This window comes from Oreochromis niloticus, linkage group LG19 (assembly GCF_001858045.2).
Source record: "Oreochromis niloticus isolate F11D_XX linkage group LG19, O_niloticus_UMD_NMBU, whole genome shotgun sequence".
Lineage (NCBI taxonomy): Eukaryota > Metazoa > Chordata > Actinopteri > Cichliformes > Cichlidae > Oreochromis > Oreochromis niloticus.
Genome location: NC_031983.2, coordinates 25,760,586 through 25,785,767, shown reverse-complemented (window position 1 = coordinate 25,785,767; position 25,182 = coordinate 25,760,586). Strand labels below are relative to the sequence as shown.

Genomic DNA, 25,182 nt, shown 5'->3' with positions numbered 1-25,182 from the left:
TATCTATTTTTCCTTGTATGTTTATTTTCATATTGTTCCTTTAGCTGATTTGACTCATTTATTTGTTTCATGGTTTACCTTCTTGTGCAAGACCACTTCTTTGCATATTACACTTTGAATGTTTTGAAATCACTCTGTGCTTTGCTCAGTCTTGACATCTGTATATAGATAGGATATAGATATAGGCATGGTCATCTGTTTTAGCTTGTGGTAGACAGTAGCAGGGTTATAGCAGGGTACTTCCTGAAAGGTGTGAAGAGCCCACAGCATTTTTGTCAGTTATGTGTGGTGCATGTATCTGATTAATCACATCATCTATTTTAAATAAATTTCTCCAGTGCTCTTTGCTGTACGTAACCACATCATATTAAACAGTAATGGTCTACAGGAAGGATGTGACTTTTTTCGGTCTTCAAGGACTTTGAATAAAATGTACTATTTTCTAGATCTTACCTTTTACCAATCAATAGTTAATATGGTACTTTTTCATTTCTCTTGGATTGAAATCCAGCTTTACTGACAGTGTGCTGTTCAGGTTTCTTTGAATACACGTCAGTTGTGATGTTTACCTTTGTAGATCAAAGCACCTTTGATTCAAATCTCTTTTGAAATCACACCGGTCAGCAAGAGTTAGAGGAACTGGCCTTTCTCATCTCCTTATCTCATCTGCTGTTTTGTGTTTGATTTGCCCATATGCCTTTCTGGCTGTTCTTTTTTCCTATCACCTTTAAATAATCCAGTGACCTGTTAATATCACCCGTCAGAGTGAAAATATCATGGCTAATGCGGAGAGCAATAGCAGCTTTAGATTGAGGAGTCCACTTCAGCACTAATCCAGTCACAAGGGATGGAAAGGGAGAATAGAGAAGGAGACTTAATTTACACCTAGTATGGAAATGTGATTTCAGTCTAGATATGCACTTGGTCTACACTGTAGGTGCAACTCAGTTTTTTCAGACTTGCTGGACAGATTGCCTTTTCACTTTCAAAAATAGCTTTTTCTTTTGTATATGAAGGGTACACGTTTGTATGCATACATACTTACAGCAGCTGTTAAGGCTTTGTCCCATAATCAAGCAACTAAAGCATCATGAGATATTATTTAAATGTTTGTTATAAGTGTGATTTCCTTGCAGTTCTTAGACAGTACAAATATGTGGAAAAGAACAAAAAAGTTTTGGAAAGTCTTTTGTGTATCTAGGATAAGATGTGCTTAAATTTGTCCCTTAAATCTGACTTAAATTCCTCTCAATGACGACTCAGAGCTACAAAAATCTGTACTATTCTAGATGTGAACCCCCCCGGTTGTCTCTAAATCTTAAGTTGCATTTTTGGTAATGGCAGATGCCATTTTAAAGGGAAATATTGTTTGTTGTTAATATAAAATATGTAGACTATTAAATGTTTTTATAAAACTTGTTATTGATTAGTACCTTAAATCACTGAATAGATTCAGATAGTAACAAAGATGAGTTAATGACACGTAGATAGGTGAAAGCATATTAGGCTGGCAAGTATGAGAAGCTATGTGCCAGCCACGAAAACTATACCAGCATTAATGCTATTTTTAAACTATGTGGATTATATTTGTGCCTGCCATAAAATCTCTGCCTCTGATAGTATATCGCTTCAGGGGATGGCATTTTTCTAATGCAAACACATCATACTCGACTGACTCACTCAGCTTCAGGCTTCCAGCTTTGCATCCGCAGACTGTGTGTCTGAAACCTGTATTTTTTTAATGGTGAGTATTGGGCAATTACTCTGGTTAAAAATATGTCTGAATTTAGATGTCTGGTACTCACTTGATCTCTTGAACTCAGTAAAGATCTTGTGGTGAGGTTAAGATTTCATTTCTAACTAGACACGTATTATTTTGACTTATTAGTAACAGTGTGGGTCTACCGTGACTGAAAAGTTGGTTTTGCTTTTCCAGTTAGTTCCACCCCTCGCTCGTCACCACACCAAGATGATGATGGAAGGAAATGCTCATTTTGAGAACATTGAGACATGACTCATATCATGGTGGGTACATCTGTCTTCTTTATGCAGTCGATCATCACCAGATCTGATCATCATCAAATTTTTACCAGAGAGATTGTTATTAAAATGTTAAAATGTTGTCCAATATTTACCCCTATGCAGGTAAGGAGAAGGAAAATGAACACACAACAGAGTACAGCATTTGGTGTGGAAGAGAACCAATTTCTCTTTAATATAAATGTTCTTTTATTATTACCTTATATTTTTCTTTTGTTCCTTATTATCTTTTTGCCTATTTCCATCCTCCACAGTCTTAAGACTTTTTTTTTTTTACATATTTTCAGCGCAGCACAGTGAGCGGGATCAGCACACTGCCAGACTGATAGAGGACCTTGTCAGTTGTGGTCAGTGGACTGGAATACTGGAACAGTCTTTTTTTCCTCTTTATTTGTCCCTCTTGTATCTTACCTTGTGCTTGGAAGCATGATACTGTATATGCAATAACGCTGCTTTCACAGAAAAACATTACTTTTCTTCTTTTTTTTTCTCTGCTTCAAGGAACATCATGTGCTTTATTTATTAACTGAGAACACATTAGTCTCTCAAGTCTTTTGTTATCTCTTCTCTCCTGTTTTCATGATTCACAGCGTTGAATTCCAGTTTGTTATTTTCACATCTCTCAGTTCAGCTCTTTTGTTGGTGAAGCACACAGTGATCTCAACTGGTACTTGCAGTTTGTCTTCTTTTTTTCCCCTTTTCTGCATTTGTCAAGATGGACTTTTATTTCAGAGGTTTTTAAAAAAAAAAATTAATATTTCTGTTTTTTTCTCACTTCTGAAATTAACTTTACCAAGTGCAGTTCTGAGGTACTCTTTTGCACATATTTCCATTTCTAACCGCTTTGTGACACATAAAGAACAAAGCTTCCTGTAAGGTAATCTTATCCCACGGATGGACTCCACCCTCACAGTCAGCGTTTGGTCTGCAGACTGGGCAAGCTTTCCATAGCGGCACATAAACAGTCCTCTGCTTGCTGTAGGTTCTTATTAGTAGATTTCTAGAGCAGCTCAAGAACTATCCTTGCTAACAGCAGTCCAAGATGTTGTAGTGAGAATCTATTTAACAGTGGTACGGGAGACACACCCGACAGCACCCGATTCATACCGAGAAGCACTATGACCCAAACCTGACCAGCATGCTAGCTAGCTTGCTAGAAACCAAGAGCACTGAAAAGCTGAGGCTGATAAACTAGCTCACTGATTGAGTATGGCGTCATTCTGTCATCGTTATAATGTGGTTGTGGATCCATTACTTTGGTGAAATTTCAGAGAGAGATAGCTTTACCTCAAATGTAATCTAATCTAGTGTCTCAATGGGAAGGAACATTCATAGTGCTTTTGCAGTGGCAAGTGGAATAGAAGCCATGCTACTTCCCTTTTTCGTAAACCTCAGCCTTAGGCAGAAAAGATTACCTTTGTAGGCAATTTTAAAACATTTATTTGAAAGAGACATTTGCTGTTGGCATGTTTTATTTAATGTTACAAATTTAGTTCTTTTTAGTTTTGTTTTGGTTCACTGGGCTGACATTTCAAAATCTCACACAGTCTGTTGTGCTAAATATAAAATCTGTTGTTTTGTGTGTTTTTTCCTGTAGGACTGAATGAGCAGGTCTGATAGATGCAAGCTACTGCAAATCCCAAGTAGCTCAAACAACAATTTTATTCCTGAAAGAATGTTCATTGCAGATTTAAAGCTACAACAATGGCAAATAAAAAGGACATAATGAATTTTTAACTTTCATTCCAGGAAACTGAGATTAATTTTTTTTCCAGTTATAAATGTACTATTTAAATAATATCAAGGTGTGAACATGAGGAATTTAATGTATTTACTAGTCAAGGAAAAACACTTTAGTGCTAAAATCTATCCTAGAGATGCATTAATATCTGAACAAAAATGTAAAAATGACATAAATGCACAGTTTCGTTAACAGATATTCTTTGGGGGAGAAAATGGCAGGTGATATTTTGTCTCTGTGTCACACACTTCATCATAGTCTTTCCTAAAAATAGAACCTCTACAATGATGGTGCGGCTTTAAGTTCTGCAGTACACAGCTTCATCTGTTGTATTGATTTTTGTTTTGCTGAGTTTTCCAACTCAGTTTAGTGCTTTGGTGTAGAGCTAGTGAGTCATCACACAGCAGAAAGACACAGGAAAATTACCAATTACATACACTGTTATTGCTTCTTTGGTTTGTAAGAGAAGCACAATTGTCTTCAAAGGCAACGAGATCCAGTAAATACAGCCCAAACACTGGCAGTAAGGATTAGAAATCAACATGAGTTTAAGAGTTGATGAGTTGCAGCAGGAGCTTAATACAGTCTAAAGTCTGCAGGTTCGGCTGTGGTACAGCCATGAGTCACTTATCAAGCGTGCTTCAGTCTGCAGAGAGAAAACATTTGAGGTTCGGGCGGCTGCATCCCGTACCTCAAAGGACCAAGTGACAGGATGATGAAGGGGTTTATCCTGTGTGTGTTTACCCTCCACAGCCCAGTTCACAGGAGACTTCGTTGGTACAAAGTCATGAACTGTGAGCATGAAAAGGCAGTAGCAAAGCATCACTTTTGAATGCCAGATAAATATATATAAAGGGAAGTACAACATATAACAATGAAAACAAAATCAGTGCTTAGAGTTTGTCACTGCTTTAGAAACATAACCTCTTACCTACCACCAGGTCCCTGTTGACTCGCTGAGTTTGGATTTTGCTTTATCCACATGTTATATTTACAGAAGACACATTTTCAGAAAACTAGAAGATGTAACGTTTCAGATAAAGTCAGGGTGTTTCAAGCAGAGGTGGAAGATAACTCAACCCAAACCCTAAATATGTTTCCAGTAACTTGGTGGACTTTAATGTGTTAAATTGGGTGTAATGGGAGGTTAGGTTAAAATTTGAAATCAAACTAACAACCAAGGTTATACAACAACTTGTGTGTGCTGTATGTATTGTATACACACAGGTAACTTAGTGCAGGCAAGTGGCAGCATCTTTTCTATTACATTATACAACACATTAGGAGGAAATAGGGAAATACATGTTACTTTAACAAAAGAGCACCATATTATCATGCCCTTTAATTATTTTAATAAAGTATTCCAGTAAACTGGGCCTATTCACATAATAAAAATCACATTGATTTGAATGGGGTGACAATATTTGTCTCATGCACCTCCTTATATATAAGTTATATTATATCTACATTTATGTCAAAGGTTTGCAGTTTTCCAGTGTATGACTCTGCACTTTCAAAAGACTCTGTAATCTACAAGAAAAGCTAAGCATTTTTCCCTTGCAAACTAACATGGCATAATGATGCAGGCTGTTACGCATTGCACTGCAATAATAATGGATTCATCTTGGTTTATTATAGGACCAACAATAGCAGATAACTCTAGCCATTTAACAGCGGGTTATTTTGGCCCAGTCCACATCTTATTTCTAAATTACTCATGGTCTGGAAACAAAAGGATCTCAGAAATATTGTTTGTTGTTTGCTGAATCCTGATTTTGACATGACTGCATGATGTTTTTGTCAGATTTGGCAGATTTGTAATCATATTTTTATTTACTGTTCTGACCACTGAAAAAAGACAGACTTTTGGGAAACGGAGGCGATTTCTTTGAAATCCTTGATTCAACCTTCTTTATTCTATGTAACAAAAGTAGTTACTGTACAAGCCGAAGAATAACTTTAATAACTGGAATATTTAATGGCATGTTAGATAGTCATGTCTTTGTGCAGCTTTGGCTTGTAAGCAAAAAGAAAGTTCGGGCTATAAATAAACAGGAAATGAATCAGAATAACAGTGTTCATCTTAATCAAATCTTAATCAAGTAATCATGTCTGCCTTGAAAAAGAAACCACTAAACCGTGGATTCATTACACACTTAAATCTTATCAGTGTCATAAACACTGACATTGATAAGATTGGAAGAAAAGAAAGAGATATTATCAAGGAAAATTGACATGAATAAGAGGTAAGACAGAAAGAAAGTAAAGGACACTCAAACATAAAAAAGCTGAAAAAAAAATTTGCTATTTAATGAACGTTTCCTCTAATAAAAGCAGAACTACCACCTCCATCCTCAAATGCTTATTTATGCAGCACACTCTAATTGCTATGTTTTTGGATTCATGCTACATTTCATAAATCTGGCATTTCAGGCTTCCACTTCAGATTACAGCTGTGAACAGTACCCTGTATTTATGTCAGACAAAATATGCAGAGAGAAAGTGAAAACTTTCAACTCTCAGCAGGTTAGTTGTTGTTAGCTTTAATGAGATTAAGTGTGGAGCTGATTTGATAGAACGAAAGAAAAATCACTAAAATAAGACAAACTGGGAATAAAAAGAGAGCTCTGACAAAACAGTAATTAGAGAAAGCTAGTCTAGACAGAAAGTTATAGCAGACAGAAAGTAACACTATTTCTGTTATTGAAGGATAGTCTCTGGTTTGAAAACTTCAGAAAGGCTTTAGGGGAAAAAAAGAACTCAATCTATCAAATGACAGAAGGCCAGACTGTATTCAACTGTGTGTTCAAGTTTTGTTCACTTTAAGCTTAAAAGCATTGTTGGAAACTTCTTTGTATATACAGTAGTGGGCATTAAAATGACAACTTTTCGATGTCTTTAACCAGCCAGTATTGCAGTAATCACATCTTTTATATATTTGCAACATGGTAATAGGTCTGGCTGAATTTCTATAGAACTTAAGTAAATGTCAGACAGTTCAGATTCAGTGACAGTAAGTGAGAGGCTATTCAGGAGTTTCTGCATTATCCTGTATCATTTATAATATCCTGCACTTTTCCAAAAAGGACTGTTCTCTGTGCCCATCTTCAACAGGTAGCATCAAATAGTTTTATCTGTACATGCTAACAAAGATGTATGTAATCCAAAATCATGCCCCTGGTTTTTCCGAGTGCAAATGTCTTATGGTGCTCTGAATCTTTCCAGTCCTTTGGGGCCTACCATGGCTACACCACCAATATCACTCATCTCAGAAAGTAATCCTAGTCCTACACAGGAGGCAGGATTTTAACATCTGCACAGCTGTTGATAATTTAGGCTTGAGTTTACATTGTGCCTTTCTCCCATGCTGTGACTATAGGTTCTTCATTATGGTCTCAATTACTAGGCTAATTTACAAAACATCAATACACTGCCATAGACATTAAAGAAGTCTTAAGGGCCTGGTCATCTACTCATTTTGCCCATACAGTAATCCATCTATTGTGATACCACAGGCTACTGATCTAACCTGAGGAATAAACCTTGGTGGCCCTAAATAGTCAAATGTAGTTCTGTGGTTCTTGCATTATAATGGCTACTACAGCAGTCCAACAGTGCTATTTGCTCTGCAGGAACACAAAGAGATCTCAACAATTCACTTTTGACAAGGCTCACTGGTGCTTTTTCTTATTTCTACATTTTCTGTATGTGTTCTGGATAATCTGTTATTGTTGTATATAACACACTTTCCTTGACAAACCATCAGTTTGCTTCTTTATCAGCTGCCAAACACAAAGTTTACAATATGTTACGAATAGTCATTAAACCGCCAGTGTCAGTGTGCGCCCGGATCAAACTATAAATGCACAGCTAAATCTGGACTCTACAGGCGGGGTGACATTTGTAACATACAGATGTGTGAAGTTTATCAGTCTTATGTTTATTTTTTCAAATGTTGCATAAAAATAAAGTAGGCCTTGAGGTATTTCACTGTGATAGGTGGTAAAATCTTTATCCTCTCTTTGATTCCGTAGGAGGGGAAAGATTCTGATCCCAGTAATAGTTACCATAGAAAATCTTGGCAGGTGGTACAAAGGTGACAAGGACAAGTACAGGTGAAGAACAGCGAAAGGAAGCAGAGGAGGCCATCAAAAGTATGAAAAATTGTTCAGACAGCCTCGAGTCAAAGGTCCCTTCTCAACATAAGATGAAGATGTGAATTTTCTCATCTGGCAATAGGACATATATACGCACATACTTCTTCTTGGAAGCTGATTTGCTATTGCTGCCTCTCCAGGGTCACTGCTAGTGTCTGATTCAGTGCTACACCATAATTTAAAGGAAGTGCAATGTTGCTATGCCAACACCAGTCAAGGCCAGAGATAGAGAGGAGGGAAAAGAGACTGATGTGTGATGAATATTGATTCTTTCAGTGTACCATTTGGTCAGTCACTGTTTTCTGATTAAGGGTGATGAAGCACTAAGAACTGAGCAACATGCAGTGAAACCAGTGCATCAGACATGCAGAAATACATTCATCACTCAATGTGCACCAGCCTTTTTCATGAAAACCATTTAAATCATTCCAGATTTTTCCAGAATTTTTTAGTATTCTTTATCTAAATAATGTAATCTTACCTAACATTGCCTCATGTCACTACCTTGTTAAGTTACCATCATCAGTGGGATTTATCTGAGAGGTATACTATATGTGAGATTAATGTGTTAGCAGGTTATGTTGAGCCTGTAGCAAGAGTTATGTAACTTATTCTGAACACATAACTTGATCTGGAGATATGTTCAGTTCACTTGTTCTTTTCTCTCTGGACTGATCCAGATATGCTGCCAAATCTGTTTTACACAGCTTTATTTATTTATGAATTCATGAGATTGACAGCTTTCTGCAGCATAGATCTCTTGTTTTAGCTACAGTACCTGCCTTCTGTTTTGCTGTTTTTTTATGTTCTTCATAACTATCAATGACATTCTCCTCCTGACTGAAGTGTTCCACTGATGTGCAATAGACAAGTTAAACCATAAACAGAGCCTGAAACAGAAAGCCTGTGAGTACAAAGAAACTTGATTGTCACTGCCATGATATCCCTGGTCACTGACTGGGTTTTTAAGTTTTCTAGAGCCAGCTAATTCAAATAAAATCTAACTATATGGAATTTGCTTTGCGGTGCAATCAACAAGTTAAACAAGTTTGAATACAGATTGCAGCAAGACTAAATAAGGTCATTTTAAGGTTTATATAACCTGCTACATGTTACTGCACATTGCAATAAAATTGGTTTTGCTACTTGCTGCTTATTGTTGCAGTAGCAGTAAGCCCTGAAGTAGTCAGCAAGAGCACTGGCACACAGGTAATACACACAGGTAAGGCAGTAGCTAATCAGAAAGGTATCAGCAGCCGTAAAACCACTAAGTTCTTGATCCACACCCGTCAGAGCTATATTTTCTTTTTAAATTGTTATGTTGTAGATCACACTATTTAACAGACAAGTCTACATTTTTGGTTGTCTGATCTTGAGAGGTATTTATCTGATATACTTCACACTGAAAACTATATTGTAGGGGAATCTAGGAAGTACAGACACATTTGAGGGTTTCTGGAGGAGTACTGGCCGTTTTTAGCATCTTTACAGCATTTTCCTTGATTTATTGCCTCACAATCATGTCTTGGCCCTCTGGGACCTGCTAAGAATTTTCACAGGTCATATAACCTGGTTTATAGTTAACCCTCTCAAAGCAAATATCATCATCTTTTGTCCCAGATTTAAGAGATCAGAACTTAAAGATTGATTTGGTGACCACACGTAGGTGGCAGTCAGGCAATAGGGTACATTAGCCCCTGTGTCCTGTTATCAGTGGTAAACCCGTTTACCCCAGGTGAACACAAATACTTTAAGGCTGCAAAAACATCATTTCCTTTGGGAAATTCCTGACGGACCCCTCATATCATTGCAGAGATGGTGTGAGTGAGGTTTCATGCACTTGCTCTGGTTTGATCTGACCTTGTGTCTGTGAGGAAAATGAGGTCTTCATTTAATAAAGCGACTCGCACTGTCTTGGATTCTAACACCTACCACTTTAAGCTTCACCGCAGTATCTAAGTGGGTGTATTTTATTGTAGTGCAAGTCAAAGCCTGAGTCATTTCCCCCCTAGCAGCATGGATTTAAGAGTTACAAGATTGCCAGTGTTGATTGAAAAGACCGATCTAACAAAAAGCCTTGGCTGTGGACACAACAATAGACACTACAAGCATTTACAGTCTGCAAAATACTAATATTTTTGCTTTTTATTGAAAAACTGTAAGCCTACCTTAGATTTTATACAGAATGTGCATTTTATTTAAGACGAGAAGCTGAGCACTCATATAATTCATATATCTTTGTAAAACAATGAACACCAGATTAAACTGGTACGATATGGCTACGTTTACCCAAGAATACAAACATTAATTGGATGGAAAGGCAAGAAGGACACATAATTTTTCAAACCTCAGTTATATAGGTTCAGTAGACATAACCCTGCCTTCTGTCTAAATTCTGTTTTATGGAATCATTAAAAAAGTAAATTTGTAGCCAAATATTTTATTTATATATATTTTTTAATTTTGTTTATATCATTTGATATTGGATACCGGTGCTTTTTTTTTTTTTTTTTTTTTTTTTAAATAATCCAGGTAATAATCAGAATTACTGTCATCCTTTATTTTTAATCCTATAATCCTGAAGCCTGCTCACTCAGTCATTCCTGAGGCTCCCTGAAAAGTAAAATTGTGCGACTGAGGACGCACAAACATGCAGGACAAGCATTATGTTTACAGCACTCAAAGCAAACCGAGGGAAACAGGAGGGTAAAAAGAAAATGTCACATGCACTTACATGTGCTGGCAAGCGTGTACATACTCAACCCTGCAACTGTGTGGCGAGAGTTTGCAAACGGACTGACACCTGCATAAACACATCAGGACACAAGCATGGGTAACCATGAGCATGTGCCACGCCCACACAAATAAAGATGCCTGCACTTAACTTTCTATGTCATAGCTTCAAATAAGAAAATGTGCACATGATATTTACTCTTTCAGCCAACAAACTCTCAACAAATTCAAAATTTCTCCAACACTATTTGTTTATGGATCTTGTAGTTCTACTCCTCCCCCTCTGCTGACTGACAGGACCTTTAAAGCGATGACAGTACTGCCAGGTGTAGCTCTACAGCTAAGTTCCCCTTAGTAAAGAAAGGTTTGGAGGTCGAAAGCATGACATGACAGGAGAGTACAAAGGTGCTATTTGCTTCTTCATCTGGGTACAGCAGGTTTCTGTTAGCTGTCTCCCTCCCCCAACCCCGACTTTTTAAATCAGTAGTCCTCATAATCTCAGAAGTTCTAAGATTACTATTTAAGCCAGAAACCATAGATTTCTAAAGCAAATCACAAGATTAAAAAGAGGTTGTGTTTTTTTGTGTATTTGTCTTCTGTTTACAAATTTATAATACTATGGATTTTACAAATTCAGCCAGTGCCTGTGCTATGGGCATACAGTCATCCCAAATGCTAACAGCATTTCACTTGACAGTATTTGTCAAACATTGGCCTAAAATGTAGTGACAGTGGAGTTTACATCAAAAGGGGAACGCAAAAAAAAAAAGAAAGAAAAGGCAAACATCAAAACTGTAAATCAACTCAGAAATTTCATTAGTTTAATTTATTATGAAATAATGAGGTAACAGACCTCCCCTAGCAATGATATTCAGTCAATTGCTTTTGAAACTGTCAAAATGTCACGGCTGTGTGAAGGCAGGCAGGAATGGTGGACCCAAGAGCAGGACTCACAGAGGCAAACAAACTCAAAACCACTCAGCTTTATTGCTGGATTGCAGAAAAACAGAAAAATAACTAAACTGATCATACAAATAAACTAAACAGGCAGGCAAGCTGGCAGACGGACCACACAGTGTAGAATAAGGGACAACACAACGATAGCAGGGTAACATGCAGACACTAAATACAAGAGGTGAACAGGATCAAGAGAAAACAGCTGGGAGACACGGCTGACACTGATTAAACAGACGAGACGGGAGAGCACACAAAACTGACACTGACATAAGACAAAAACTTTCAAAATAAAACAGGAAACTCATCACATATGCAGAGACACACACTCAGAGACACGAGCTTTACACAGAGACCTGACTGAACTGGAACAGAGGGAGTACAGAACCAAAATCTAACTACTAGCAAATCTTAACAGAATACATAACCAGAATAAAGTAAAATTTTATTTATATAGCATCTTTCAAGATAAAATTACAAAGTGCTTCACAGAACATAAAACATAACATAAAACAACATCAACCAAAGGCAAGTTTAAAAAGATGGGTTTTTAACTGTTTTTTAAAAGAACTGACAGAGTCTCAAATTCAATGGAAGAGAGTTCCAGAGTCAGGGAGCCACAGAAACAAAAGCTCTGTCACCTTGTTTTTGTCTCCTTAAACAAGAACATAAGATAATATTAATAAACGCAAAACACTGAGTCATCAGACCATGACACAAAATGTGGGACTATGTATAAAACAGCATTTCTTTCTTAAACCAGAAAATTCACTTTCATTTTGATTGTTTCATTTAAAATCTACTGTGCTGGTGTGCAAAAAGGAATTTACAAGAATTCTGTCTCTAACTGCAGAAATGTTAGTTTCTACAGTTTCCCAAAAGGGAGGGGGCGGGGTCAGACAACAAAAAGACTTGCAAAGTAAACAATCTGTTCTAACAATTCTATTTTCAGAAGTCTAGACTAAGTGGGAGTGAGGAGTCGAGCTGCACATGGACAAGAAGAGCATCACATCATCAGCAGGTTCAGTATTGGGTCAGTCAGTTTAGAATAGGAAGTCCAGAGTGTTTCCTGAGTGCTGGTGACGGCGTCTCTGCCAAGATGGGATTTTTCTGTCTTGTGCTTTCTTCTCTTTGATGTGTATTGTGTATGAGTCTGTCTGTGCTATGTTCTGTCGCCCTCTGTTCATTTGCCAATAGTAGTAATTACATTACTGTCACTACACTCATGCACACAAAATCACACACAGACAAGTACACAAAGCCATTGAAAAGATAGCCTGGTTTAAAGCATCATGCTGGTGTACCTTTCCTTTTCATACAGCTAATAAAGCCTGCAAGGAGTCTAAAGATGTATTTACCACAAAGCATCAGCTGTCTGCTGGCGGAGGATTAACTTACCTCAGAGGCGTCACAGGCACCTATTATTTTCAGAAATGCCTAAAACATCTCAGACACAGTGCTGCACTGAGCTATTATAGCAAAGCATGCTGGACAGCATGTGAAATGCAACTTTTACTTACTTTCCCTCACTTATATTTTTTGCTTTGAGGAAAACTCTTTTTAGGTTTGCCTCATTAGGCGTGCAAAACAGTGACAATGCAAACAGAGCTTATAATGAATAATGACTGGATGGAGATTTAGTGAGTTTCTCTTTCATTTTGGGTAAAAACATACACTTCTGGTAGTGTGATCATGGCATTCAGAAGTGATATCAGAAGAACTGCATTTGTTAGAGGAGCAGCGCAGCATGCCCCTGGGTTGCTTTAAATGGATGCATGCATGTTAATGGCAGCAAAAAACATAACTCTGGTGATAGTCTCTAAAGAATAAACATATTCTGTCATAAAAATCATTTAGCAAGTAAGATTAGCAGTTAGCAAAGACCAACACATTTTTCTTTTTCCATATAAACACATTAATTTCTGATCCCCCCCCCCCCCCCCCCCCACACACACACACACACACACATTAACTGCCCTGCTTTGATCCCATGAATCGCCTCTTTCTCTTCTCTTCCTCCTGTGCTCCAACGCTCGCTTCTCCATGTACCAGGAAGTATTGGATTGATAAAATAAACAGCCAACTCAACTTACTTTGATCTTTGCAGCTACTCTACTCCATCTGCCTTCCTACTTTCTCTCTCTGATGCTAATCTTTCTCTTGTTCATCTTCCCATGTCAGATTTGCTCCCCCAGCATGCTCTCCCATGCCTTCTTCGTATCCTTCCTTGACCTCAAGTGTATTTTCCAGACGTCTGTCTCTCATTTCTACATTGCTGCCTACCACAGCTCCTCAAGAAGTCATTTACTTCTTTCCATGTCATCTTCAGTGAGAAAAGATGACAAACTAACACCTACAGCTAGTGATGTTTTTTTTTTGTTTTTTTGTATTGTACATAATGGACAACTTAGCTTTGAGGGTTACTTTTGCTCCATCTTGCACAACTTGGTAGTGAGGCTGATGAATGCTTGCCAGTGAAGACAAAACATGTAACCTTATGATTTTCTAATTGCAAAATTGCATATCATAGAGCATCAATTCTGCATCAATGCCTTTTTTTTTTAACAAAATCCAAACCAAACCGATCTGAAAGAAATTTGTAGATCTAACAACAATTCTGTCCCCTTTTCATTTTTGAAATCTGGTATTATTTTTCGTGCTAGGTGTTCTGTGTTATGAACCACAGGGTGATCGTTTAATTCAGCATCCAATGTCAAAGCTAATCAAATGCGAAGTGTCCTTTGGCTTTGGTGCCTTGACACACTTGGCACAGCAATATTGGTTGCCAGGAGATAAATATTAAGAGGTTTACATAAATTCACCATGAATGTCAAGGTAATTTGGGGCTTTTTGCACTGTTCCTTTTCCAGGTTTGCACAGAATACATTATACAGCAAACAAGAAGTGTTTGAATTTATTTTGGCTTTTCTCTAATCCACTGTGGATCAGAATTATACATACAGGCTCTAATACATACACAATCTCCCTCAGAAGTTGTACCTCAAGCATACCACTTTTGGTTGCCATCAACAAGCTTTTGGCACAGTTGTGGCTGGATATTTGACTGTTTTTCTTGGGAGAAATAGTAGAGTTCATTTAAGTTGGTTGATTTCCTAGCACAGACCCAGCTTTTAAACATAGTCCACACATTTTCCAAAGGGTTGAGTTTGGGGCTTTGGAAAGGCTATTTGAGAAGCTTAATGTTATCTTGTTGTATCCATTCAATACCAGTTTTTATTTGTTTGGGATCACTGTCCTGTAGGAAACCCAAGTTTCAACTATCTAGCTGTTGAGGTGAAAGTGAAGAATTTGGAGGTAGTCCTCCTTCATCATTATTCCGTCCACTTTTTGCAATGTATCAGCACTACTGGCAGCAAAACAGCCTTAGAGCATGATTCTACCACCACTATGCCACACAGCTAGTACAGTCATCTGAGGTTTGAAAGTTTCACCTTTACTCCATCCAAACTTTTCTCCAAAAGGTATTTGGCACGTCCATGTAGGCACCTCCACATTTCAATTGCGCTTAAAGGTGTTGACTTTGAAGCATGGGCTTCTCTCTTAGCCAGAAACCTCTGAGTCCAATGCCAATGTAAAACTGGCTTCACTGTGGACTGTGATGCTGGTGGTCAAGCAAATCTGCAGTTGTTTTAAAAAAAAAAAAAAAAAAAAAAATGGCTCCACGAGACTTTCCCAACTTGTCTAAATCTACAATTCTCCTTCTTAGATCTTAAGTTCACTGGACTTTCCTGTAGTTCTGAGTATTTGTCAATCCAATGAGTTTATTCAAACAAATCCTTTTTATGCCAGCAAAGAAAAACTACCAGTTGTAGTCAATCAATAACTGGAAGTTACTATGCCTTGGCATGTTAAAAGAAACTGTAGAACCTTCAGCAATATTTAAAAGATTGAAATGAGTGTATGTATATATGAATTACAGAAAACAGAGAATACAAAACAAATAATAATTTTGTACACATTTTTATATGTTATTAATGATGTATTGTTACAACCCACCTCTGCTAGGGGGCAGGGGGGGTAACATAAATGAGATTCTCACGAGGGAGATCGGTGTCAAAAAAGTTTTATTACAAAAAAACTCTGTACTGAAAAATAATAGCAACAAACAACCGAACAGAAAACAACTTGCTTGCTTAGAAATCAAAATTTGCTTCACGGGCAATAGCACAACTAATATTACTTGAGAGAATCTCACAATTTAGACAAGGTTTTGCAAACAAGGCTCATAGACAGAAGCATACAGGGCAGACTGCACACTCAACACAAAGCAGCAGCCCCTGCATGAATGTTCTACAGCCTTTTAAAGATGCAGGTGTGCCCAATCAGTTGCTGATTGGTCTGGCATTCCTCAGCTTGTCCCATAGACGTTCCCTGGAGGTGCAAACCACAGGTTCCCAGGCAGCCAATTGTCTGTGTGGGTTGCCACACTCGAATTTGCAAGAAGGAAGGCTGGCTCACTTCTTCCAAGGCCAGGGGCCATAACATGCATGTTGAATAATCATTTAATTCGGGAAAGAGAAACATTCAAAGAAATAATTGAAAGGATCAAATTGCCATGATATCCATGCCCATAATGAGTTAATGAAAACTCCTGATTATTACAAGTTAACTGTTTTGAAAAGCTATAAAGCCCACATCATGATGCCAGAGTGGTGGCGGTGGAAAAAGCCAGGAAATTGCAGCTTATATCCCATTTGGGACATTTGTGTTTTGAAGTTTTTGTTTTTTTCTTGCTTTGTTTGTTACTCGCTGGTTAGTTTAACTTTCACCTGCTGATCAGGCTTATCCAATAAAATTTACTTTTAAGATAAAGGCATATTTATTATCAGAATATAAATCAGAATACTTTATTGATCCCTAGGGGAAATTATTTTGGTTACAGTGCTCCAGTATAAACATTAACAAAGACAGACAATACACTAAGTAAGAAATAGACACAATATATACATATAAATCACTTATTGATAAATAGCTGAATAAGAAGAAGAGCGTGTGCAAAAAGGGTGTGGCTGTTGCAGTAAACAGTGTGTTAAGTGGATGAGTTGTAGAGGGAGATGGCCACAGGCAGGGATGATTTCCTGTGTCGTTCAGTGGTGCTTTTTGGTAATCTCAGTCTCTCACTGAACGTGCTCCTGTGACTGACCAGGATGTCATGGAGTGGGTGGGAGGTGTTATCCAACACTGTCTTTATTTTGCACAACATCCGCCTCTCCAACACCACCTTAAGGGAGTCCAGCTCCATCCCCATAACATTACTGGCCTTACTGATCAGTTTTTTGAGTCTGTTAGCATCAGCGACCCTCAGCCTGCTCCCCCAGCATGCAATGGCGTAGACGATCGCACTGGCCACAACAGACTCGTAGAAAATCCTGAGCATTGTCCGGGAGATGTTGAAGGACCTCAGTCGCCTCAAAAAATAGAGACGACTCTGGCCCTTCCTGTAAAGTGTTGTGGTGTTTTTTTAGCCCAGTCCAGTTTATTGTCAATGTATACTCCAATGGTATTTATTGTCCTCCACAATGTCAACATTGGCCCCCTGGGTTGAAACAGGGGTCAAGTGTTTCCTGGTCTTCCTGAAGTCCACTATCAGTTCCTTGGTCTTTGACGTTGAGCTGAAGATGATTCTGCTCACACCACGTGACAAAGGAGTCGACCACAGCCCGGTACTATGACTCATCATCCCTGCTGATGCATCCAACCACTGCAGAGTCATCAAAAAACTTCTGAAGATGGCAGGTCTCTGTGCAATGGCTGACGTCTGTGGTGTAGAGGGTGAAGAGGAAGGGGGAGAGGACGGTCCCTTGTGGTGCCACCTTGTCAGACATACACTGTGGAAGACGCACATGTTGTGGTCTTCCTGTCAGGTAATCAACAATCCAAGACACCAAAGAAGCATCCACTTGCATCGCTCTCAGCTTATCTCCCAGGAGGGTCAGCCTGATGGTGTTGAAAGCACTGGAAAAGTCAAACAACATGACCCTCACAGTGCTTGCCGGCTGGTCCAGATGGGTGTAGACACGATTAAGCAGGTAGATGATGGCGTCCTCAGTTCCGAGATGGGGCTGGTAAGCGAACTGAAGGGGATCCAGATGTGGTCTGACTATAGGTTGGAGCTGGTCCAGGATGAGCCTTTCCAGGGTCTTCATGATGTGGGAGGTCAGTGCCACAGGCCTGTAGTCCTGGGGGCCACTGGGGCGTGGTGTCTTTGCTACAGGGACGAGGCATGATGTCTTCCACAGCACTGGGACCCTCTGTAGACTCAGACTTAGCATGAACAGTTTATGGAAGACTCCACACAGCTGGGGGGCACAGGCCTTGAGGACGCTGGGACTCACTCCGTCTGGTCCAGCAGACTTGCCTGAGTGGAGCCAGCTCATTTGCATCTGAACCTGGTCTTGAGTGAAAGTGATGGGTGGGGAAGGGGTGCCAGGATTCTCACTTGAGGCAGCAGCGCTATGTGGAGAGAGAGGCAGACACAGCGGTGTGGCTCTGGATTCCAGGCTGACTACAGTCGAGGTTGTGGGGATGTGAGCAGTCACTGCAGTGTCGAACCTGTTGAAAAACAAATTCAACTCATTAGAACACCAGTGTCTCATTAATAAGTGTCTGAATGTGAGAAGTGTGAGAGATCTTTTAATATTGCTAAAAACATGTTGTGTCATGGCACTTGTGCCAGATTCACACCCTGTGCACTCTAAAATCTCAGTCTTAACTTCACTTGCCTGAAGAAGCTAAAGTTGACTTCAAATGCAATGCTGGATGAATATCTTCATGGGCCATGGGGTTGCTGGAGCCTATCCCAGCTATCATAGAGGAAGAGGCAGGGTATATGTCTTCAAGAAGCAATTTCTAAAGTAAAAGCATAGACCCAATTATGCTTTCTTGGCCAAAATCTTGCCATGGACTACAAGATACACGAATTAACTCCTGCAGTGTTTGAGTAGTTGTACTCCTTTTTTGTATATGTACAAAAAAGATTTTTAAAAGCTGCATAAATTCTGATGTTTTTAATGTGACACATTGTTATCTAATGCCCCTGAGCAACTTCTCTTTGTCAACACATTTCAAAACATAAAATAAAAAATCTTCTCTGCTCAACATCACATTTAAAAAAAACATGCATTCATGGATCTTTTCCTCCTTCTCTCTCTCAGTCTACAAGAACATCCAATATATTCATCCAAAACATATTTCCAGTTAGCAGTCATTCATCCATCTGCAGAGAGGTAAAGAAACATGTGCTCACAGTGCAGAGTGGAGTAAATTGGTGAACCATGTCTGCACTTTTGGGATGCAGGGAATGGGTGAGGAGAAGGAAGAGAGGAGGAAAAGAAAATGAAAGCAGAATGGTGAGCTTTGGATTGGACTGGGAGTAGTTTCTTATCTGATTTTTGTTCCTTAATTGCTGTTTTGTCTTTGATTTTTCTCCCTTTTTCACAGCATATTTATCCCACAGTAAAGTATGTTTAACCATGTTTGCTCCCATTTCTTTACACAATCATTCTCCTCTGTCAAACACACCCTTCCATCAATTCGATGTGAAGTCTGAATATAAATTTTGCATAACCTTACCAATCTACTCAGCAATTTTCCTAAAGACCCTGATGCTTTTCACTGCCTTGTTTTGAGGGACTGAAGCTTGATTCTAATAAATGTAGACAAAAGAAGCTGCACCCGAAACAGAAGTTTTTTTTTTTTCTTGGCCTTTCTTCAAGTTTCCACTTTCTTGCTTTTCATTTTTTAAAATGTGTTTGTACCTCAGTTTCAGCTGAGTGCTCACTGAGGGCTGAATGGTTTGCAAATTAGCAAAGTCAGCAAGTGTCAGTTGGGCCAGCATGTAGAAGCTAGCTGCCTTTCCTTTCTCATTTTACTTCCAGAGCTACATGTAATCGCATCGTGTACCTAAATTAGTATCACATATTCCCAGCAAGAAAGCACTTTAGCTTATTCCCCAAGTTCTTGAATTGTCTGACTTTGAATTTCCCGTTGTGTCTTTTTCTAAAATGAAAAGAGAATTTGCATCCCCATATGGGGCCTACTGTGGATTGAAGTCTTTAGGAGGTATTTAGAATTCTGCACTTACACTGTGCTGTAGCTTCTCAACTCAAGATGTAGAGTGGCATGCTGTGCTTTGTTTGTATGCATTTGTTATGCTGCAGCTTTAACACATGCTGTTTTGACAACACTATGCTTACACTTTAGAAATTATACCTTTTCAGCAGTGCAGCCTGTCTTCTACTCAACAATTCATCCTCACAGTTAATAAACATGGATTCAAACCTCCTTACATTCTCCCTTCTTCCTCTCACACCTCACTTACCCTTGTACCCTGATGCCATTTCTCCTTTTCGGCACAGCCCGCCACCCCATACTCCACCCTCTTGGCTTTTTCATCTATGCCTCTTAAAAAAAGAGGGGCATCACATGAAAAGTCAGACAGCATGGGATATTCAAATTAGTCTGGCCCCCTTAGGAGAGTGCTGCAGGAGAGTGCACACTTAAGGTGCTTTAGGATGGAAGGGTGGCAAAAATGGATGAGAAAGTAGTGTGAGGGTTGTACAAGCACTGCCCTCATTCCTTCATCCGTCTTTCCAGTCCCTTACGACACAAAGCCTTTCATGTGTACTTGGCACTCAGCTCTGTCTCTGATTTTTAACATTTTGTGGTGAGTGAGCACGGCTGACATCCCCAGCTCAGCACGGGGCTGCAGGAAGGTGTTTGTTCTCTTACTTCAGCTATTCCTATTCTGTTTAAAGCTCAGCTGTGTGACTAATTGGTTGGCAAGTCAAATTCATGAAGTAAAAGCAACACGGCGAAAAACGATTGTTTTTGCTTGTTTGTTTTCCAGGACAGCAGAACTTCCAGAGCACACAATCTGGAACTGAAACAGCCTTTTCACTGTAGTGTCATCCTGTTGTTGGCTACAATGTGTCATCACTCTCTCAGAGCTTTTTCGGAAGATGTTTTAGGAGTTGGAGAAAAAAAAAGTTAGGAAGAGCCACTCATGCTACCACTAGAGTGAAATCACCGCCAGCATTCAAAAGTGACCAAAACTTTAGCCAGAAAGCACAGGTACTGAGAAGTGGCCTGTGATCACCACCTGCAGAACCACCACTTTATTGGGGATGTCTCACTAATTGCCTATAATTTCCACCTGTTGACTACTCCATTTGCACAACAGCATGTGAAATTGATTGTCAATCAGTGTTGCTTCCTAAGTGGACAGTTTGATTTCACAGAAGTGAGATTGACTTGGAGGTACATTGTGTTGTTTAAGTGTTCCCTTTATTTTTTTTTGAGCAATGTATAATAAAAAAGAAATTATAGATTCAGAATAACTTACAGCCAACTTGGCTGTAGTTTGTCAGTTTTACTGTTTATGGTTGCTGGCATTGTGATGTTTAACAGGTGCCTATATTCTGAGGAATTTATGACTGAATTATATCAAGTTTCATTTGAGAGAAGGATACACTTTTGCGGACATGTATGCGGGTTTATTCCATACAATCCAGAAAAATGATGCTACTAACAAAACCATACCGTTTCTATTTGAAAGATAACAAAAATGAAAATCCATAAATGGAGTTGGTACTAAAGAAATACAGTCTTGTCTTCTTCAACCACCCCACCTATTCATGTACGTGTGGGTTCAGACACAAGTGAGAAAATGAGCTCAAACAAACATAATCACACCAAAAAACAAACCCAGCACCCCAGGGGCTGAACTAAAAATTATGTGCCTCTTTCTCCCATGCTGCATGAAATTGGATGTGATTCATAGCACTAACTCTTCACTTCTTCAGAATATGAGCAACTTTCAAACATGACAACTTCCACAACACTAACAGCCTTTCTCTTTCCTATCTCTTTTGGTGCGCTTTTACTTTTCTTGGCAAACTACCACCCACATCCAGAGGAACCGCATAAAAGACAGGAAGAAATGCAGCGAAGCAATGACTGAAGTGAAGTGCCGCATGACCAGCTTTTGGTCAGTGTAATTAATTAAATGTTTCTTTTTTTCCTTGGTTCATCTTGGTTCAGTTCAGAATGATATGTCATTATATTTGTTGAGTAAATGTAATAAATGAATGAGCATGGACAAGAAACTACAGTGCACCAAAGCATTGTTTTTTTTCTTTGTTTACAAGTAAGTAATCCAAAATAGAGGTGTGAATACAACCTACAATAACACAGTAGTAGCACAATTGAATGCCAAGATGTTTTTTTAAGGAAGTGGCAAAACTAGACTGTGACTAGTCATGAGAAGGAAAACACTTCTAATTAATATGCAACATGTATCTGTTGTTGAAGCAGCATCATTTGTGACACTAAATTAATTCAGACAGGAACCTAAATGGATCTGATATTTAACTGAATTCCTTGAAGACGTGAAGGAAATTGTAATTAATGCATGTACCCGTACCCGGCTTTTAATGTTATGAAGGAGATAGCAGCACTCAGTCTCCAGCAGTGTAACGTTAAACAACCACAGGAAAAGAGGGCACATTTAAGATCGTGCATGTAAGAGTGGAAGCCAATCTTGAGACAGATGAAAACAATGGAAATATTAATATTAATGTTAAGTGTATGTTTTGGATTGTTGCTTTTTACTTATTAGTCCATACATGGCTGTCGATATATGTCACTTTTTCACCTGATTTATTGAGATGAAACTTACGTGGTTGTGATATTTCTACTCATTTAATATATGTTGTAATTTATTCCTTGACAGTGAATGAGATAAATGGAAGGACATTTTGATGGATGATTTGATTTATTATTTAATTTTTGTGATTGATAGCAAATAACGTAAAGTCGCCATGGTGATGTGTTGTAGAAAATATCAAGTGTTAAAAAAAAATGCTCTGGGAAGAAATGCCTGGTTAATGTTAGCGGTCAAACAGCAGGTCAGGCAGCAGTAACTTAAATGACCATTCATTACAACCAAGGTTTGCAGAAGAGAGTCTCTTGACACATCATGGTTAACCTTAATGCAGATAGGCAACAGTAGCAAAGGACCACTCCTGTTAACTAAAAACTGAGGTTGCACTTTGCACAGGCTCGCCAAAACTGGAAAGCAGAAGACTGGAAAAACTTTGCCTGGTCTGATGAGTCTTGATTTTTCCTTTGATATTCAGAGGACAGAATTTGATTTAAACAACATGCAAGCATGGCTCCATCCTGCCTTGTATAAATGGTTCACACTGCATCTCGTGGCGTCAAGGTATGGGGGATATTTTCTTGGCGAACTCTTGGCCCCTTGGTACAAATCTACACCCTAAAGTGTCCTGAGTTTTTCACATGAGAAAAATATAAAGGACAATTCAGTGTCATGCATAGTTTGAATATTCAAGGTCACCTTGTCTTGAGTCAGATGGGATATTGCTTAACCTTTTTATTATTGTCCTCTTTCCTTGAAAATATTTTTTCACCCGCTCTTCATTTTCTTCTTTCCATATACGAAAGCACATCAGTCTTCCTTTCATGTGTGTCCACGTTGTTAAACAAAATATTTGATGGCTTTGCTTATATTATGTAGAAATACCTCAGAACTGCACATGGCCACACAGTCTTGGCAGCAAATGATGTCGTATCCACTTGCACAACCATTTACATAAGCTGCCTCATCTCAAGGACCCTTTATCTATTCTGAAGAGTATCTTTTTCTTGTGTCTTCAAATGTATTCAAGAACAAGTGAATGTAAAAGCACTGAAACTATGTCATTAAAAATAAATAAATAAATAATGTAAAAAATGGACGTAATGTCTTGGTAGATGTGTAAAATATTTTTGAAACTGCAACATGCCTGATTAGTGACCTTTTGTTCTCACTACTGATGTTCATTTATAGAACTCATTTTTCTGAAGAATTTGAACGTCATGCCCTTAATAACTCTCATATTTCTGTTCAAAGTAGTACTTAGAGGAGACATCTGTCCTCAGCACAGTGTTAATAGCTTGAAGGAGACATCAGGGGATTGGGTGTTAGACACGGAGAGCTGGGCAGGGTCATAGAACAGCATCAGCACAGGAGCAGGACCAGTATTTCCTCAATAGTGTGAGTAGGAACAGGAGCAGCTGGACTACCTATGCATTCTGACTGGTCTGTGGGTACCACCAGTGACAAGGACTATAGCAAAATGTAAATGAGTGAAAAATTGGTCAGAAGGGATAAGGACAGTGGCCATCACCTCCAAAACCATTGGGGGGGGGGTGTTTTGTTGTTGCCTCTCCAAAGCACCAAAGTCATCGTTTCAATTTGTACCAAAGCAGATGAAATGGATAATGGATTTACAGAGGGTTCTGCTTCCTAACTGGACAGACTGTGTCATACTATATGGTTAAGTGTTCCCTGATTTATTTATTTAATTTTGTGTGTGGGGAGTTCCCGGAAAAGAAGTAGGATTCTAGGCACTTCTTTATCGTATCATACAAGTCTCTTTTGTATGAAGGCAGACATATTTTTGGAATTTAGTTTCCACTAAATATCACAAATAAATGAATATCAAGTCAGGGTTAAACTAAGCCCTTATTTTTTACATTTTCCATCATGGGCCACACTTTGATCTTAAGTGAACAAAAGATGGATAGCAATCCGGTGCCAAAGACTATGGTTCTATTTTATTTAATAATCAATATCGTGGCACTGTCACAATTGGTGCAGGGACTCAAGCGCAGAGCGGGTAGTCAGTTCCAACACAGAGTTTATTTACAACACCAAGTGCAGAATATGTACAGTGGGGGAAATCCGGGTAGGAGAAGGGTCCCAGGGAAGATCCAGGGGAAAACGCTCGCGCACTCGTCCCCTCCTCTTACTCCAACTCACACACAACCACACAGCGGGAAGGTCACAGGTCCAGGGAGGAAAACTAACACACAGGGAAAAGGCAAGTTACTCCAAGTCACTAATCTCACACAAGCTAACGTCACAAGAGCTGAGAGGGTCACTAACGTGTTAAGCACAATCATCCAGCGATGAGAGGATCTGTGTCCCAGCCTCAAGTAGTGCTCCTGGTGATGACTGGTGATTGATGACAGGTGTGTGGGCCAAGGGCGGGAGCCCGCAGTGAGCTCCGCCCAGGCAGAGAGGGAGAGAGAGAGAGAGAGAGAACCAAAACAGAACATGTAGCCTTGTGGGGCCGGCCGGGCAGGCACGGAGACCATGACAGGCACAAACTCCAAAATAAAAAATCTAACCAAAAAGAAAATTATGGCTCATTGTCAGAAAGCTGGTTCGTCATATGTAGGATGAGATTATTATTATTAAAGAATGAGACTAAAAACACATGTTAAAAGCCAACTGTTTTTTACCTGCATCAAGTTTTTCTTCCATTATCTTGAATAACACAATATGTTAGGCACGAATGATTTCACCACAAGAAAACATTTCAGCTGCAGTTTCCAGAGGGACCTCTGTTCACGTCTATGCAACAACCCACTGTGCCCCGTGTGTTTGATGCCAAGGGGTCCTGAGACCACCCTGACTGGTCCTTTACTTTGCAACATGGCCTGTTTTTCACCATTAGATGTCAGGCT

At 39.0% G+C, this 25,182-nt stretch overlaps 1 long non-coding RNA gene across 2 annotated transcripts; it reads left to right on the top strand.

The window, feature by feature from the left end:
* Positions 1–1,127: 1,127 nt before the first annotated feature.
* Positions 1,128–3,986, top strand: LOC109196030 (uncharacterized). 2 transcript variants are annotated; one of them, XR_003215315.1, is made up of 4 exons: positions 1,128–1,744; positions 1,937–2,025; positions 2,328–2,387; positions 3,638–3,986. It is a non-coding gene; the product is annotated as an uncharacterized LOC109196030 (long non-coding RNA). The 2 variants fall into 2 exon arrangements; XR_002057507.2 differs by lacking the exon at positions 3,638–3,986 and having other exon boundaries at positions 2,328–2,499.
* The last annotated feature ends 21,196 nt before the right edge of the window (positions 3,987–25,182 follow it).